At 47.8% G+C, this 16,830-nt stretch overlaps 1 long non-coding RNA gene across 1 annotated transcript; it reads right to left on the bottom strand.

The window, feature by feature from the left end:
* Positions 1-6,982: 6,982 nt before the first annotated feature.
* LOC148121303 (uncharacterized) lies at positions 6,983-15,226 on the bottom strand. Its single transcript, XR_015738337.1, has 4 exons — positions 14,905-15,226; positions 10,017-10,194; positions 9,007-9,095; positions 6,983-7,711 (listed from the first exon to the last, which is right to left on the bottom strand). It is a non-coding gene; the product is annotated as an uncharacterized LOC148121303 (long non-coding RNA).
* Between the last annotated feature and the right edge of the window lie 1,604 nt (positions 15,227-16,830).

Raw genomic sequence — 16,830 nt, 5'->3', positions numbered from 1 at the left:
CACTGGAGAAACCCTCCCAGCAGCAGGGCAGATAAATTCATGGTTCCAGCCTTTGCTGAATCATACTCCTGCTTATGAACCCTCTGTGAAATACCATGTTTTCCTCTGGAAATCAAGAATCTTTTTATATGTGGCTAAAAATTAAAAACATTTAATAACATCTCATATCCAGCCACATTCCAGTTACTCCCCAAATTCCATAAAGAACATCAAGATGACTATGATTGTTCCACTGCTTTAGTTAGATTGCTTAAATGTGTGAGCACCGTAAAGCAGGCAAATGCGAACAGTACGAAGTCAGGCGGAGTCAGAGGGCTCTGCTCCACGTTCCTCTCCTTTCTTCTTTTCTGTCCCTCTCCCCAGAAGCACAAAGTGTTGGGTTTCATATGTGTTCTCCTCCTCCTCCCTCTCCCTCTCCCTCCCTTTCCCTCTTCTCCTTCTCCTTCTTCTCCTTCTTCTGTGTTTCGCTTGTTTTTGAGATGGCATTTCACTGTGTAGCCCAGGCTAGCTTGAAGCATGTGACTCTCCTCCTGTGATGTGTGCACCAGGCTGGATGTGGGTGCTTTCCGTCTCTTTGCATGCTCTCACAGTAGGTGCTCAGGCAGTCTGTCCTTGGCTGTCAGGGGAAACCAACACACACACTCTCACACGTGGCTTGCTGCATTTGCTTGATGACTCACCTTGAACATCTTTCCACGTCTGTGAGGATAAGCCCTCTCTGTAACGAACTTCCTGGTTGGACTATCTTTAGATCACCAGTCCCCAAATAATGACATGGGGACTTACTATTTTTGTTTTGTTTTACAAGGCAGGGTTTCTCTGTGTAGCTTTGGAGCCTGTCCTGGAACTCACTCTGTAGACTAGATTGACCTCGAACTCACAGAGATCCTCCTGCCTCTGCCTCCCAAGTGCTGGGGTTAAAGGCGTGCACCACCACTGCTGGTCTCTGTTTCGATCAAAGGGCATGCAGTTCCCAGAGTGCTCTGCTCTCCCTCCTAACCTCCTGACTGATGTGTGGTATTTCGTCTCTGCCAGGAACATCTTTTTAATGGGATCAAATAAACTCTTGCCCTCTCAGACAGCTTCCACACTTTGGACAGAATTAGGCTTTTTCTGTGTGTATGTGTGGGTAGTGTGTGTGTGAGTGTGCATGTGAGTGTGCACATGAAGAGGTCAGAAAATCTGAGGTGCTGTTCTTCAGGTGATATCCATGTTGGGCTTTTCATTCATTTGTTTTGTTTTGTTTTAAGACAGAATCTCTTATGAGTTAAGGATTCTCCAAGCAGAGCAGAGTACTCTAGGGAGCCCCAGGGGTCTGCCTACGTCCACTTTCTTGATGGACATGCCACCACACCTACCCTTTCCTCCCAGGAAGACAGGCAGTTCGCTATGGAGCTGGCTTTCTAGCCCCAGGGTTAGGGCCTCTCTGCTACAGGCTCCTTCCTCCCTCTCCTCACTCTCACCACAGGTTTCTGACCCCCTCTGTCATCTTCTTCCAGCCATCCTCAGAGTCACAGCCAACTTTGTCCTGGGTCTTCTCTCAGGGACACTGACTGGTACTTAGTAAAGGATAGTCACTGTGCTGCTTCTGACATTCACAGGGCTCCGTCCTGTCTCGGGGTAGCAGGAAGTAGGAACATGAGTCTCCTCACGCTGCACAGTCATCAGGGAGATCCTGGAAGACTTGTCCACAGCAGATGCTCGGGAGGGGCCCTTTAAATAGCAGTGCACGCAGCTTCTGATCTGGGGCTCTTTCAAGGCTCTGCCAGCTGGACTCCACTGGGCGAGGGCAGATGTTTTGGTGAGAATTTGGGAATAGGAGTAACAGCGACCCTTAAGTCATTGGTCTGGTGTTGGCATTTCAGGGGCAGGCATGGTAGAGAACAAGATAATCTTCTTCCCTTCCTTCCCCTCCCTCCTGCCCTCTCTGCCTCTTTCTTTCTTGCTCACAGGTTAGGGGACCAAACCAAGAGCCTCCTGCATTCTAGGCAAGCACTGTGTCATAAAGATACATCTCCACCCGTGTTTGACTGGAACAGATAAAATATATCTCCATAGTGGGGCTGGGGAGGTGGCTCGGTAGGTAAAGCACTTGCTGTCTATGCATGACGACCAGATTTCAGATTCCCAGCACTGAGCAAGTAGGGTCACGATCTCAGTACATGGCAGGGTGAGGCGGGGTCCCCGGAACTAGCCAAATCATTGAGCTCTGGGTTCAAGTGAAAGGCGTTGCCTCAATATAAAAGGTGGGGAGAGACTAAGGAAAAGCCTAACATCTGCTTCCGGTCTCAACTTGCATTATGCATGTGATCACACACACACACACACACACACACACACACACACACACACACAGAGTGTATTTTATTAATACAGGTTATTGCAAAAGTTGCTGTCATAAGTTTAAAAAATATCATCCCCTTATAGTCAAGGTAGCTAGAGACAGAGAGGGTCCGCTAAGGGGGATCCTGGGGCTGTTTGAGTCCCTGTAGTAGGACTGGGGAATTCTCAGGCCTTTCAGGTAATTGCCCTGTCTCCCCTTTCCTTTTTCCTTTCCAAGAACCCAGTTTCTCTGTCTGGAGCATTTCAATACGTTGAAGTTTTGGCAAAATATTTCCTGAGTACCTGTAATGCATCAAGCACTACTCTGTATCCAAGGATATACTCCAAATTGACCAAATTAGTTTTGTTTTCCTGTCACCTTCCTAGCCATTGTATTACATGAAGATGCTGGGAGGTTCTGTGAATTTGGTGGGCATATCGGATGCTCTACTTGAAAGCAAATCTCAAAGACTGCTTGTGGCCACCCTCATTTATGATAGCCCCCAGGAGCAGGGGTCCCCAGGAGCAGGTGCCCCCAGGAGCAGGCTAATCCCTTTTTGCCTCCTTTACCCCCATGACTCTGGCCAATCCAAACCACAGCCTTACCACATTTCCCAGGTGAGCACCCCTGAGAAGCTCCGAAAGCAACTGTATTTTCAGATGTAAGAGACCCAGAGCCCAGGGGTCCTGAATCATGGAATCAGTAAGTGTATTGGGTACGGTCCTTGTCACTGGGACTAGATGGTAGCCATGGGCACCGCCTGTCCTGGAGCTGCTCTGCTGCACAAGGCCACCAAGCTGTGAGTGCAGCTCTTCTCCAAATGGAAGGAAGCTTCAGAGCTGGTCCTGCCAGGGGTAGCTGGGTTTAAGCCCCGCTAGCCTTGGAGCTGAGCATCGCATCACTGTCCTCGTTGCAAAGGGGTTGTGAGTGGAGGTGGAGTGGCTGGGCGCTCACTGAGGTCTAGGCCCAGGGAAAATGCAGAAAGAATGATCCTTGACATTTCATTGCTTTGGAGATGGCTTGAAAACTGCCCATCATATTTATTTTTTATGTATTATTATTGTGTGTGTGCCTGTGTGTACATGTGTGTGCAAGAGTGTGTGTGTGTGTAGGTCAGAGGACAATCTTCTAAAGCTGCTTCTCTCCCTCCACCTTTTCATGGGTTCTGGGGATCAAGCTCAGGTCTTTTGCGGCATGTGCCTTATTCACTGAGCTATCTCATTGGCCCTCCCAATTATATTTTTTATATTTTTGTGACTCCATCTCTTCACCTCCAAACCTCCCTTCATTTTGGTTTTTGCTCTCAAAATCACATTCTTTTCTTTTTTTCTTTCTTTTCTGTTTATTTTTTTGGGGGGACAGGGTTGGGTTTCTTTCTTTGTGTAACAGTTCTGGGTGTCCTGGAACTCGCTTTGTAGACCAGACTGTTCAAACTCAATGAGATCCACCTGTCTCTGCCTTCCAAGCGCTGGGATTAAAGGTGTGTACCACCACTACCTAGCGCAAAATCACATTCTTCCAACTCTACCTCTTCTCTTCATTTCATACCTTGAAGTGGGGATACAGGATGGTCCCCAGATTAGACCTTCAGTCCCTAATGGGGATCCCTAGTGGGGATCATGACCCTTTTGGGGCGGTCAAATGATCCTTTCACAGAGGTCACCTACGGCCATCAGAAAACATAGATATTTACATTATAATCCATAACAGTAGCGATATTACAGCTATGAAGTAGCATCACAAATAACTTCATGGCTGGGGTCAACACAACACAAGGGGCTGTGTTGAAGGTCACAGCATCAGGAAGGCTGAGAACCACTGCTCTCAGAGGAGGCAGGAGGATCTGAGAGGACTCTTCATTTCATCTTCAGCACATTAGGAAAATGGGGTCCTGAGTCAGTGGGGAGACCCAGTGATGGCAGGCATGCTGTGCTGGCACAGGTCCACGAGAGGGCGCTCTCCCAGTGTCTGCTCATGGTAGTTTATCTCCAAAACTTCAGTTCATAGACAAACAAAAAGGCCAGGCGCTGGTGGCACACTGCCTTAACCCCAGCAAGCACTCTGGAGGCAGAGGCAGGTGACTGAGTTCGAGGCCAGCCTGGTCTACAGAACAAATTCCGAGCCAGCCAGGTTTCAAGAGAAACCGTGTCTTGAAAATCAACCAACAGACCAACCAACCAAAACCCCAATTCAGAGGCTGTCCAAACAGGGACTGACGTTAGAGCAGAGACTCTGACGAGGGTCCAGGGGCCTTGGAGGGAGAATGTGATTTCTCTGAGACCAGAACCTCTGCAGAAGCTTAGAGGAAGCCAGCCCTCCCATGCCCCTCACCATCTCCCCAAAGCTACGCTTTTCCAGGAGGGGGCCCAGTACCCTCGGTCTCTGTGTCCTCAGAGTCTTCCTGAGTGAAGGACCAAGCACATGAATAAGCAAGGAGAATGTATGAGCAAGGGTGCAGAACATAGAAAGGGTGACCGACATGTGTGTGTGAAACAGTACATGCAAAACTACTCACTTGGAGCATTGTTAATGACTTCTGGAACATCATTAGAGGAGCAGAAATTATGTTATGGCGGATCCATCAGGGTACTAACGTCCAGCCATAATAAAGGACTTCGATTCCAGACACACTGCTGAGGGCAGCTCAGGGAGTCACTGCCTGATGTGGAGGACATGGCCAGGGCAGGGTGTGTGCTTCTATAGGGGAGGAGATATGTACATTTGCATTCCTGTAGAAAATCGTTAGAGAAACATCTCCAGAAAGCCCTGGGCTACAGTGTCGGTTGGTGTTTTGTCGACTTGACACAAGCTAGAGTCTGAGAAGAGGCAAATCTGTGGGGCTTTTTCTTGATTAATGGTTAAGGCGGGAGGACCCAGCCCACTGTGGGTGGTGCCACCCCTAGGCAAGTTGTCTTGGGCTGTATGAAAAAGCAAACTAGTAAGCAGCCTTCCTCCATGGCCTCTGCTTCAGTTCCTGTCTCCAGGTTCCTGCCTTGAGTTCCTGCCCTGGACGCAAGATGAAATGAGCCCTTTCCTCCCCACGTTACCCTCGTTCATGCTGCTCATCACAGCAACAGAAAGAAAACTACAGCGGGTACCTAAGACATAGAGAGGAGAAGATGCACTTGATGAACTCTGAACTGTGTGAGAATATAACTTACCGAGAGAGAGAGAGAGAGGAGAAGAAGAAGGAGGAGGAGGAGGAGGAGGAGGAGGAGGAGGAGGAGGAGGAGGAGGAGGAAGAAGAAGAAGAAGAAGAAGAAGAAGAAGAAGAAGAAGAAGAAGAAGAAGAAGAAGAAGAAGAAACATTTGGACCCAAGAACTTGGAGTGCCATTCCAGCTCTGTCACCTCCCATGTGTGGACATGACCCAGTTATTAAGACTCTTTGAGTCTCAATTTCTTCGCCGGCCTTGTAAGTGTGGAAGGGGTGAGGAGCCGGGCTTCTGCTAGTACTGCCACCATTACTACCTTTGTACAGATGACTGACCTCTGTCAGGGAGAGGTAAAGGTCACTTCTGAAAACGCCACAGAAGGCAGTGTTCTGAGAGATGGAAACCAGAACCCATTCCTCAACCCTGCTAATTGTGGCATCAAGCTCAATGCCCTCCTGGGGCTGCCATGCTGAGCACTGGTATCCTCCGCCATGTCAGTGACCACATCCAGAACCAAGCCTTGGACCTCTGGCCCAACACTCCATGGTTTATAACTCACTGGCCGCTGCGTCTCTGTGTGTTTTACTAATAAGGAAATGTTGTCGACAAGGAACACCGCACAGCCATGTGGGGCTTTCCAGAGGGAAGTTTCTGTCATTTCCAGGCTTGTTGTCTTTGGAGACATTCTCCCCAGGAAAGTGACACCATGGCTGCCGTGTGCCTGGAGACGGTAGACGACGCAGGCTGGGATGGCCCTGCGTGCCAGGAGTACACCCTCACTCGTCATTTATTGATCCAAATTACATTTATTCTGCCGCTTGTTTTCCAGGCATGTAAAGGAAAGCAAGTTGCCTTGGAAAGTTATGTATGATCCATTGATAAAGACAACCGGATGCATTGGTCAGAGTCAAGAGTAGTAGCAAGTGTTAGTGCACAAGGCAGGCAGAGGACCCAGAGCCCCGGATCTGCGGGACTTCTGCCAGAACTTGAGATTTAGGGGGTAGCTGGGGGTTGGTGGGGGAATACAAGCACTGGTGGAGCCTTATCTTAATCGTGTGAAGGCAGGACAGTGGGTGCAAACCAGATTCATTAAAAACTTCCTAAAACCGCAGGGATGTACAAATTCAGGGCTTCAGGGCTGCCATCACTCCAAATGGCCACAAGGGGGCGCCCGTGCCCTGTCATCGGGTATTCCGGGGCCTTTCCCGACAGCTGCCAAATACTATTTTCTCCACTAGAGGCTGATTATTTACACTCAAGGAAATGGTTACAAAAACTATTTCGAATCTAGACAATTCCTGCTAAGTCCAGTGTGTGTGCCAGAGCAGTCTGGATTCTTTCCTCTAAACTTACCATCTCAAAACAGCTCCAGTTCCCCCCAAATACTCACGAGTATTTTACCTCTTTTCTATTTTGCCCCCCCCCCCCCGCACCAGACCAAGCATGCGCAGGATCCATTCGCCAGAGAAATTTCCAATGCCAAGAGGGTTGCATACATCCCTGAAGTCGATTCGCAGACTCTCCCACGGAGGAGGAAAGAGCGGTCTCCCATAAACGCTCTTCTTGTTGGGAACTGGATGATCCTTGCCAGTGTTCCTTCGGAGAGGGCCTTCTGTGACGTGGTTTAGAACGACGTCTGTTGACCTTCACTCTGTTGGTCACATGTCTTCATCCATGAAACAAACGAAAAGAACTAGATTGTTACTGAAATGTTTGGGAAGACCGGGTTATCCCAGGAGGAAATGTTCCTGGGCTTTCTAGGCTTTTCCTCCCTTCACCACGGAAGATTTACGAATGCCACTTGAGACTGGCATTCATGTAACTCTCAAATCGGAGACGCCGAGCTGAAGACAAGCAGTTCAGGCGGGGGCTGGCAGGAAGTCCCATAGCCCCCTTCCTCATGCCTGGTGCTGAGAACTGGCAGATACAACATGAGCTGGGTGGGGTGTTCCGGTGAGAGAAACAGATACCAGACCTCCTCTTTGTCAGTTGCTCTGTCGCCCCTCAGGCGCCTGTGCCCACCGCAGCACTGGCCCGCAGAGGTAGCCTCCCGGGCCCCAGAGTGACGTGGGCCTTTTCTCCTCCGGCACTGGTTCCATCAGCACTCATTATAGCAAAGCAATGAGGTCCCCTTGGGAGGTGACAGACACTGTGCCCCACATGAACTGCGCTCTGCCTCCCATGGAAACTAGACGTGGATGAGGTCCGCGGTTCTGAAGCCACATTTCTAGAAACCTGTCAGAAAAGGAAGGGAAAGGGTGTGGCAAAGTGGGAGGCAAACGCTCCACTCTCCGAGCCCATTTCACTGGAGATGCGCTGAAAGGAGCCATGTTTAAACCGAGAAAGGACAATAAGAAGTCTGTACGACTGACTTGTGCAGTGTGGCCATTAGCCATGAGATGGACGAGCTATGACACCGGCCAAGAAAGAGAAGACTCTGCATTTAGGTCCTTGGCACACCCTTTCCCAATCAGCCCTCTTTTTGCCCTAGATACAGCCAGGATCTCCTAGTGACTGCGTTACCATGGTGACACCTCCTCTGTAGCTTACTACCTGTGGCTACAACCCTCCACTGTCCAGTACAGTGTGTTTGCTCTTTAAAGTTTTATTCAAGGAATTATGCCATGTACTTTGTTTTGAGACGGGGTCTTACTGTTCACTCTTGGCTGTTGTGGAACTTGATGTGTAGACAAGACTGGCTTGGAATTCACTATCTTCCTGCCTCACCCTCCCTAGGGCTGGGAGTAGAGGAGTAGGCCACCATGCCTGGCTTACATGTATCCCCTTTAACACTGATTTGCCCCTTTCCTTTAACACTGGGGAGGTTAAATATCTTTAAACTTGTGGTAAACTGCCCGGCAGTGGTGGCACACAATTTTGATCCCAGCATTCGGGAGGCAAAGGCAGGTGGATCTTTGTGAGTTCGAGGCCAACCTGGTCTACAGCTGAGTTCCAGGACAGCCAAAACTACACAGAGAAACCCTGTCTTGGGGGAGAAAAAAAGTAGTCAATTATTCTTAAAAGTACAACACGTGACCCTCCCCCCCTTTTTTTCCAGGCTTATTGGGGTATAAGTGAAAAATGAAAACTTTTTTTTTTCCTGGCTGAGAATGTGGCTTAGTTGATAGAGGCTTGCCTAGCATACGGAAGCCTTGGGCACAATCCTCAACATCACATAAAACTGGAAGATGCGGCAAACATCTGTAATCCTAGCACTCAGGAGGTAGAGGATTTAGAAGCTGAAGCCTATCTTTGGCTATATGTAGAATTTGAAGCCTGCCTTTGGCTGTATGAGACTATATGTCTAAAAAAACAACAAAAAAGCATGCTAGATAAGCACTCTGCCACTTAGGCTGGGGATGGGGGCTGAGTGGCACCTTTAATACCAACACTCCAGAGCCAGGCAGACAGCTCTCTGTGAGTCCCAGGACAGTCAGGGCTACACAGAAAGACCTTACCCCAAACCCCTCCCCCACAAAAAAAAGGAAGGAAGGAAAGAAAAGAAGAAAACCAGGCGTAAAGTCACATACCTTTAATCCCAGCACTTTGGAGGCAGCGACAGGTGGAACCTCGTCTATGGAGCAAGTTCTAGCAGTCAGGGCTGTTACACAGAGAAGCCCTGTCCACAAAACAAAACAAAAAAGGAAGGAGCTAACCTCATACTCTTGTCAGTTGAGAGTCATGAAATTCATTAGGTAGCATGTAGCATGAATAAATAAAAACCCAGAGACAGATATTGGGGTTCAAGCTGAAAGATCAGAGAAGCAAAGCAGCCAACCACTAAAGAGCTCTTAGCTCTGTAAAATCTTCAGACCAGAAAGAGAGTGAGTTCCTGGCTCAGGAGTGTTTTATTTTCCTTCCTTCTTCCTCTCTCCCTCCCCTCTCTTCTTCTCTGCCATCCCCTCTCCTCCCCCCTCCTTCCCCTCTTTTCCTCTCTGCTCTCCCCTCTCCCTCTCTCCCTCCTCTCTCTTCCTCTCTGCCCTCCCCTCTCTTCCTCTTTGTTCTCCCCTCCCTTCCTATCTCCCTCCCCTCTCTTCCTCTCTCCCAACCCTCTCTTCCTCTCTGTCCTCCCCTCTCTTCCTCTCTGCCCTCCCCTCTCTTCCTCTCTGCCCTCCCCTCTCTTCCTCTCTGCCCTCCCCCCTCTTTCTCTCTCCCTCCCCTGCTGCCTGTGGATGCAGATGTAGAACTCTCAGCTCCTTCTCCAGCACCATGTCTATCCGCCTGCCACCATCCTTCCCACCATGATGATAATGGACTAAACCCTTGAACTGTGAGTCATCTCCAGTTAAATGTTTTCCTTTATAAGAGTTGCTGTGGTTCCCAGCATCAGAGAGGCAAAGGCAGGTGGATCTCTGTGAGTTTGAGCCAGTCTGGTCTATGGAGGTAGTTCCAGGACAGCCAAGGCTACACCGAGAAACCCTGTCTTGAAAATAAAACAACAAAAAATAGAGTTCCCATGGTCATGATATCTCTTCACACCAATAGAAACCCTAACTAAGACATGGGGGGGGGGTGAAAGAAAAATTAGAGAGGCTCTAACCTCTGAGAGGAACTGGTGTCTTTAGAATCTTGAGGGAGAAATGAGGGAAGTGTGCAGAACTTATTGAAGCTGTCCTACTCCGTGCAAGCCTTCCTTCCAGCTCTGAAAAGATCTAGATCCGTGCTCAGCTTCCAGAATTCTCTGCTTGATGCCAAGTCCACAGGGTTCCAGGATTGTCCTGTGATGGAGAATATTGATGTTGGTCCTTCCTGGCAGGGCAGGTTAGGATCACCACACACACACACACACACCTTGTAGGAGTTTGCCTTTGAAGTTTTCTGTGGAATTCTCTGCTCTCCTCCAAAGGATGCATGATGCATCTAGAAAATATGTCACCGGTCAGTTCTGCCTTGAGGGAGACAGGGGATGGTGGAGGAGGGAGAACCTGGAATGGCATCTCCACCCATTGTGGCTCACGTGGCACTCACTGTGGAAGGACTGGTGTTTCCACGTGATTGACCCCTGCCCTCAAGCCACATGTCTCCAGAAAGGAAGGTGAGGGACAAAGAGGCATTCCAAAGGTACTTGCAGTTGCCTTAGCCGGTTTCCTTCAAGAGCAGTGACAAGAGTGTGATGTGGTCTGTGTTCTCTCTATCCCACTAGGACAAGCACCCCTTCCCCTTCTCCCTTCTTCCTTCCTTTCTCCTTTGACCTCTGTCTCCTGTTTTTGTCTCTTATTCTCTGCCCTTTGTTCCTCTAGGGCAAATAAATCTCCTTTGTGCTGAAAAAAAAGTCAATGTAATGTAATACATCTGCTTGGGGGAACTCTTGGGTACTTCTTGTAGTTAAATCACCAAGATGTGGCTAGCTGGATCAGGTGTAGACTTACTTAGACTGGACCTTCCAAAATCTTCTTTCTGGGCAACCAAGAGAACACTGTGGCCACTTGAGCCTGTACCCTCTGGGACTGTGAACGGTGATGTTCAGCCTTTTCTGTGGTAAACTGGAGGAAGCTATTCTCCATCAAGATGCTGAGACCATGAGATCTGAAGAGAGAAGGCTTGGCCAGGCTTCCAGGTCCTCTCAAGGCTTGGCCGTGAGTTCCAGGAGGCACCTGCATGCCTATGATGACTGTCATCCATCATCATTCATTAGCCTGGACACATATCGGTCGTTTATACTCCCAGAATCCCGAGTCAGGACGCTTGGGAGGTTGGGGAATGTGGTAGAAAGTGCAGGGAGTGATGAAGTTGGGGATGTCTGTGTGTTTCTCCAAGACTTGCATGGCTCATGGCTCATTCCTTCCCTGCGGTCTCAGCACACCAGCTGCCTCTTGCTCTTCCTCCTCCTCCTTCTCACTTTGTAGCCCAGGTGGGTCTACCATGCAATCCTCCTGCCTCAGCCTCCCAAGTACCTGGGATTATAAGTATACACCACCAGATCCTACCAGTTTTTTTTCCTCTATCACTGAACCTTCACTCAAATGGTTTTCCTATTCCTAACCTGTGCAATATTTATTTTTAGACAATGTAGATTCTAATATCTATTGGTAGTTTTTTTGTTTTGGGTTATTTATTTATTTATATGTGTATGTCATATATGTATGCATGTTCACATGTGTATGGATATACATGCATGTGTTGAGACCAGAGGTTAATGTTGGGTGTCTTCCTTGATTGCCTTTACCTTATAGACTGAAACAGGGTCACTCACTTGAGTCCAGAGCTTGACCATTGGGCTAGTCTACCTAGCCAACTTGCTTCAGAGGTACTGGGTTTCTATCTTCTGAGTGCTGGGTTTTCAGGCAGGACACCACACTCATCCAGCCTTTACATGGGCTGGGGAGCTGAGATCCCATCCTCACACTAGTGCAGTAAGTTCTTTACCCATTGAGATATCCCTAAGTCTTAATGTGTGTGTGTGTGTGTGAGAGAGAGAGAGAGAGAGAGAGAGAGACAGACAGACAGACAGACAGACAGATATTGTAAAAGTTGAATAGATACCGTTATATGTAGACAGAAGTTTCTGACCCACCTGGTCCCATAGCCATTCAGTCCCAAAGAAACATAAAGAGACTTATAAATTATAAGCTGCTTGGCCTATTGCTCAGGTTTATTACTAACTAGCTCTTGCAGCTTAAATTAACCCATAATTCTTATCTATGTTTAGCCACGTGGCTTGGTGATATGAGAGGTGATGTATGCTGTGAATATGTTTTATTGCCATTGGTTAATAAAGAAGCTGTTTTTGGCCAATGGGTTAACAGAGTAAAGCCAGGCTGAATGAGATATATATAGAAAGAGTAGGTGGAGTCAGGGAGAAGCCATGTAGCCACCTGCAGGAGACAGACACCTCCACCAGAGACCACTGCAACCTTGCTGGTAAGCTATGGCCACATGGCAATACACAGATTAATGGAAATGGGTTAATTTAAGATATTAGAGTTAGTCAGAAGTATGCTTAAGCTATTGACCAAGCAGTATTGCAAATAATATAGTTTTTATGTGGTTATTTCAGTTCTGGGTGGCTGGGAATGAATGAGCAGCTTCCCCCAACAGCTTGGTACCTTTTCTCAGTAAGGCATTCTCATCTTGCTTCCTCTGCGTATGGTTGGTGGCTATATCTCTGCCTCTCTTCTTCCCAGAATTCTCTTAGTGTGGTTGCCTTGCCTATACTTCCTGCCTGGCTACTGGCCAATCAGCATTTTTTAAGAAGATTTATTTATTTATTATGTAACAGTGTTCTGCCCACATGCATACCTGCAGACCAGAAGAGAGCATCAGATCTCATTACAGATAGTTATGAGCTACCATGTGGTTGCTGGGAATTGAACGCAGGACCACTGAAAGAGCAGCCAGTGTTCTTAACCTCTGAGCCATCTTTTCAGCCCACCAATCAACATTTTATTAAATTAATACAACTGACAAATCTTTAGAGTGTACAAAAGCATTATCCCACAGAAATTTTGTTGGCCGGAGGCTGCTTGTTCATCCTGGCTGCCGGAAACCAAAATAATCACACAGAAACTGTATTAATTAAATCATTGCTTGGCCTAGTTATCTCTAGCTTCTTATTGGCTAACTCTTACATATTAATTTAATTCATTTCTATTAATCTGTGTATCACCACATGACTGTGGCTTACCAGATAAAGTTCCCAGCATCTGTCTCCGGCGGATTACAAACTTCTCTCTGACTCAGCTTTCCTTCTACCTTGCTATAGACTAAGCCAGTTTCTTTATTCATTAACCAATAAAAGTAACACATAGACAGAAGGACCTCCCACATCATTTCTACTTTTTTGTTTAAACAAAAAGAAAGGTTTTAACTTTCATAGTAAAATTACATATAACAAAATGGTTATCAAGCAAGTTATAATATTTATATCTATTTTTATCATAAGTCTGACCTGGTGGCTGGCTCCATGGCGTCTGGCTCATAGCCCTCTTCCCAGCATTTTGTTCTGTTTACTCCGCCTACCTAATTTTCTGTCCTATCAAGGGGCCAAGGCAGTCTCTTTATTGACCAATGAAAATAACACAATAGGCAGATAACCCTCCTCCATCATTACACAAAACTATACCAATGCAAATTATCCATCCATAAGTAATAGCTCACAAGTCACAAGTATTCACTTTATTACCCACTACTATTATCCTTTTTTTTTTTTGGACCACCCAAACCATATTTTTCTTTTTTTTCTTTTTAAAACAAGAACTCTAAACCTAATCTCCTTTGTTTAGCTTTTTTTCTGGCCATTGTCTGTACCAACTTGTGACCAGCCAGGACAGAAACTTCTGTCTACAGTTACAGGCAGACAAGAACTAATTCTGCTCGTCTCAGCTTATGTATTGGTTTCCTAAGACTGTGTGGTCACTCATGCCCACCCAGAATAGATGACAACCACACAGCACACTGATCAGGATCCATGTTTTAAAGAGACCGAAGTTCAGCTCAAACAGATCGAAGGGAAAAGCAGGAACAAAAAGCAGAAGCGACTTAGCTCACGCAGCTGAGACAAACAGTGGATGTTTCAGGGAGAAATGGATCCACAAACAAAGGGCCTGAGCATCTGCCTTTCTGTGTGTGGACTTATCCCTTTGTGTGGGGAACGGGGGCAGACTAATGACTCTACACTGTATCTCCACGCTTAGTGAGTTAGAGAAAAGAAAGCCTTCTGCCTTGTTCCCTGTGTAGGAATTCCAAGTTAAGGAGCTCCCCAGTCTGACTTGAGCCAAGAATCCCTCCCTGGGCAGAGCTGCACAGCCAAGGGATGAGGAGGTTATGGCCATCAGCAGCCTCTCACTGCCCATGTTGGGGCAGAGACACTCTCGAGAAAGAACGAGTGGGTTGTGGGGGAGGTAGTGGCTGGCTGTACCAGTGTGTGGTGTGACATTCCTTTCAGGGGCTCAGGTGTGACAGTGACTCTGTCAGAGGAAGGCAGCAGTCACAGCTCTAGATGGTTCTGTGCTGTGCCCTGATCAGCTTTCTGAGGTCAGTCATTCTACCCAGTCAGTCTCCCGTCATGATTTGCTCTGCCTGGGCTCAGACAGCTGGCTCTTGGAAGCCCCTTCCATTCTGGAAAAAGGGCTCTTAAAGCAGGGTCTAGATCTCCCCTCTGCCTCCCAGACCTCCGTAGCACACAGAGGTGCCTGGGTCCACAGGAGGTCAACAATGGAGGAAACGGTCTGTACTGGAGCAGTTTTACCAGCCCAGACTTTAGGCCCGGAAAATTTCAACCTAAGAGGCTTCTGTCCCACAGCGGATCATAAGGTTTAGCCCTCCCAGAAGCAATGATAAAAGCCCCTGTCTGTGTTGACTTCTGTCGTTTCCCAAGTCTTAAGCAAAGTTTTGTTAACTGCTAACAGCAACAGAAAGACGGTCAAGGTCAGAGGCTTGCAGGTAAACCCAGCCTTCAAAACCGAGACAAGGGGAGACACCAGGATTACCTCACAGCTCCTGCCGTCACTCAAACAAGTCTGCTCAGACATCTTCAAATATGCATTTTAGCACTTCTCTCTGTCAGGGCGTTGACACGGGCTGGCTGTAGCAGGCTGTGGGCCGCTGGTGGCTCTGTGTAGATCCCTCCGCCAGCGTTCAGAAGTTGCCGGGGCCCAGAGGCAGCAAGGCGAGCCCGGGGAGCATTCCTGCCACTCAGTCAGTGTATGGCTGTCGGAAAGCCTCTCAGCAGCGGCTGCCCAATGCCTGTGGACAAATCTGTTCAGTCTTTCAAAAGACATTTCGTGGGGGTGAGGAAAGAAGACCAGCTGTCTGTCTGTCTCCCGCCCTCGCCCACTTCCTATTCCGTTTCTCTCAGTTCTGGCCAGGAAGATTAGCAGAAGGGTGGAGCCTGACCCTGAAGGACCCCGGAGGAAAGAGAACCGGGATCCGTCTTATTGAGTAGCCATGGGCTTCCTGTCTGTCGCTGGACTCACTGTTCTGCAAAGGGGTGAACTGACGGCTGTTGAGTGACCAGTTGCACAGGCTTGTTAATCCCAGCTATTAAAGGATGATCACAGGTCTAAGGCTACAGAGTGAGTTCAAGGCCAGCCTGGGTTACCAGGCAGTTGCCTCTCAGTAACTTCCCTTTAATGATCTTTCTCATTAGGAAAAATGTAAACCCTATAGAGACTTGAGGAAGCACAGGGCTAAGGAATGGTTCAGCCTGGAAGAACCCTTGCTGCTGAGCCTGAACCTGAGCTGGGTCTCTGGAACCTATAGAGTGGAGGAAGTGAACCAACCCCTAAAATCTGTCATTTGACCTCTACACGTGAGCCACTATGACATATGATATGTGCCCTCCTAAATAACAAATACAGTTATTTCTTTGTAAGGATGGCAAATTAGAGGGCTGGAGAGATAACTCAGCAATCAGGACTGGCTACTCTCCTGGGGGAACCTGCGGTTAGTTCCCAGCACCCCCATGTTGACTCACAACCACCTCTAACTATAGTTCCAGGAGCTCTGATGCCCTCTTCTGGCCCTTGAGGCCACCAGACATGCAAATGGTTCACAGACACACATGAGGGCAAAACACCGGTCCATAAACTTTTAAAACAAAATTTAAAGACAATTCACAGAGAACTAACACTTTGCCCCATTTGTGAGCACACAGAAATGTCATTATTTTCTCTCTTATCTAAAAGAGGGTTTCTTTTTGTTTGTTTGTTTGTTTGTTTGTTTTTGGTTTTTGTCTCTGTAGCCCTGGATGTCCTGGAACTCACTCTGTAGAATAGGTCGTCCTCAAACTCAGGGATCCACCTGCTTCAGCCTCTTGAGTGCTGGGATTAAAGGCATGCGCCACCACTGCCTGGTCGCTATTGTTTAACATGCCGTCTGATCTCAGATTTTGATCCAGTACTGTCTTCTCGAGTGTTTCTTTTTTCCTGAGCCAGAATTTAGATCTTGGCTTCTGTGTTGTGATTGCTCCTTGCGGCTTTGTTTTCTTCAGTCAGGGAATGTGGTTTTCATAATGTCAGCTCTTCAGAGGAGCTGAGCTGCCTGCCAGCTTCCTCATGATAAGGCTCAGGGACGCCAGGTGAGGGATGCTCCACCCTCTCCAAGCATCGGCAGGGAAGCACGGGAAGTCAGTTTTGTCCCCTTCCTGGTGATGCTAACTTTCATCGTTAGGTTAATACAGTTCCTGCCAGATCTATCCATTGTAAAAGTTACGTTTTTCTCCTGTAAGACTCATGAGTGCACTGGAGGGAAACACCTGGAGATTGGCTTCTCAGCAAACTCCTGCCCAATCGTTTAGACATTCATGACTGTTTCTTTCCTGGACCAACCATTACACTGCTTGCAAAACAGAGCTGAGTCCTCTCCACATTTAGAATTAAGTTCTATTTATAGTCTCATTTTCCAGATGAAGTCCC

This window comes from Myodes glareolus, chromosome 7, assembly GCF_982192425.1.
Source record: "Myodes glareolus chromosome 7, mMyoGla1.1, whole genome shotgun sequence".
NCBI lineage: Eukaryota > Metazoa > Chordata > Mammalia > Rodentia > Cricetidae > Myodes > Myodes glareolus.
Note: the sequence above shows the minus strand (reverse complement) of the source record. Positions and strands in the feature narration are given on the sequence as shown.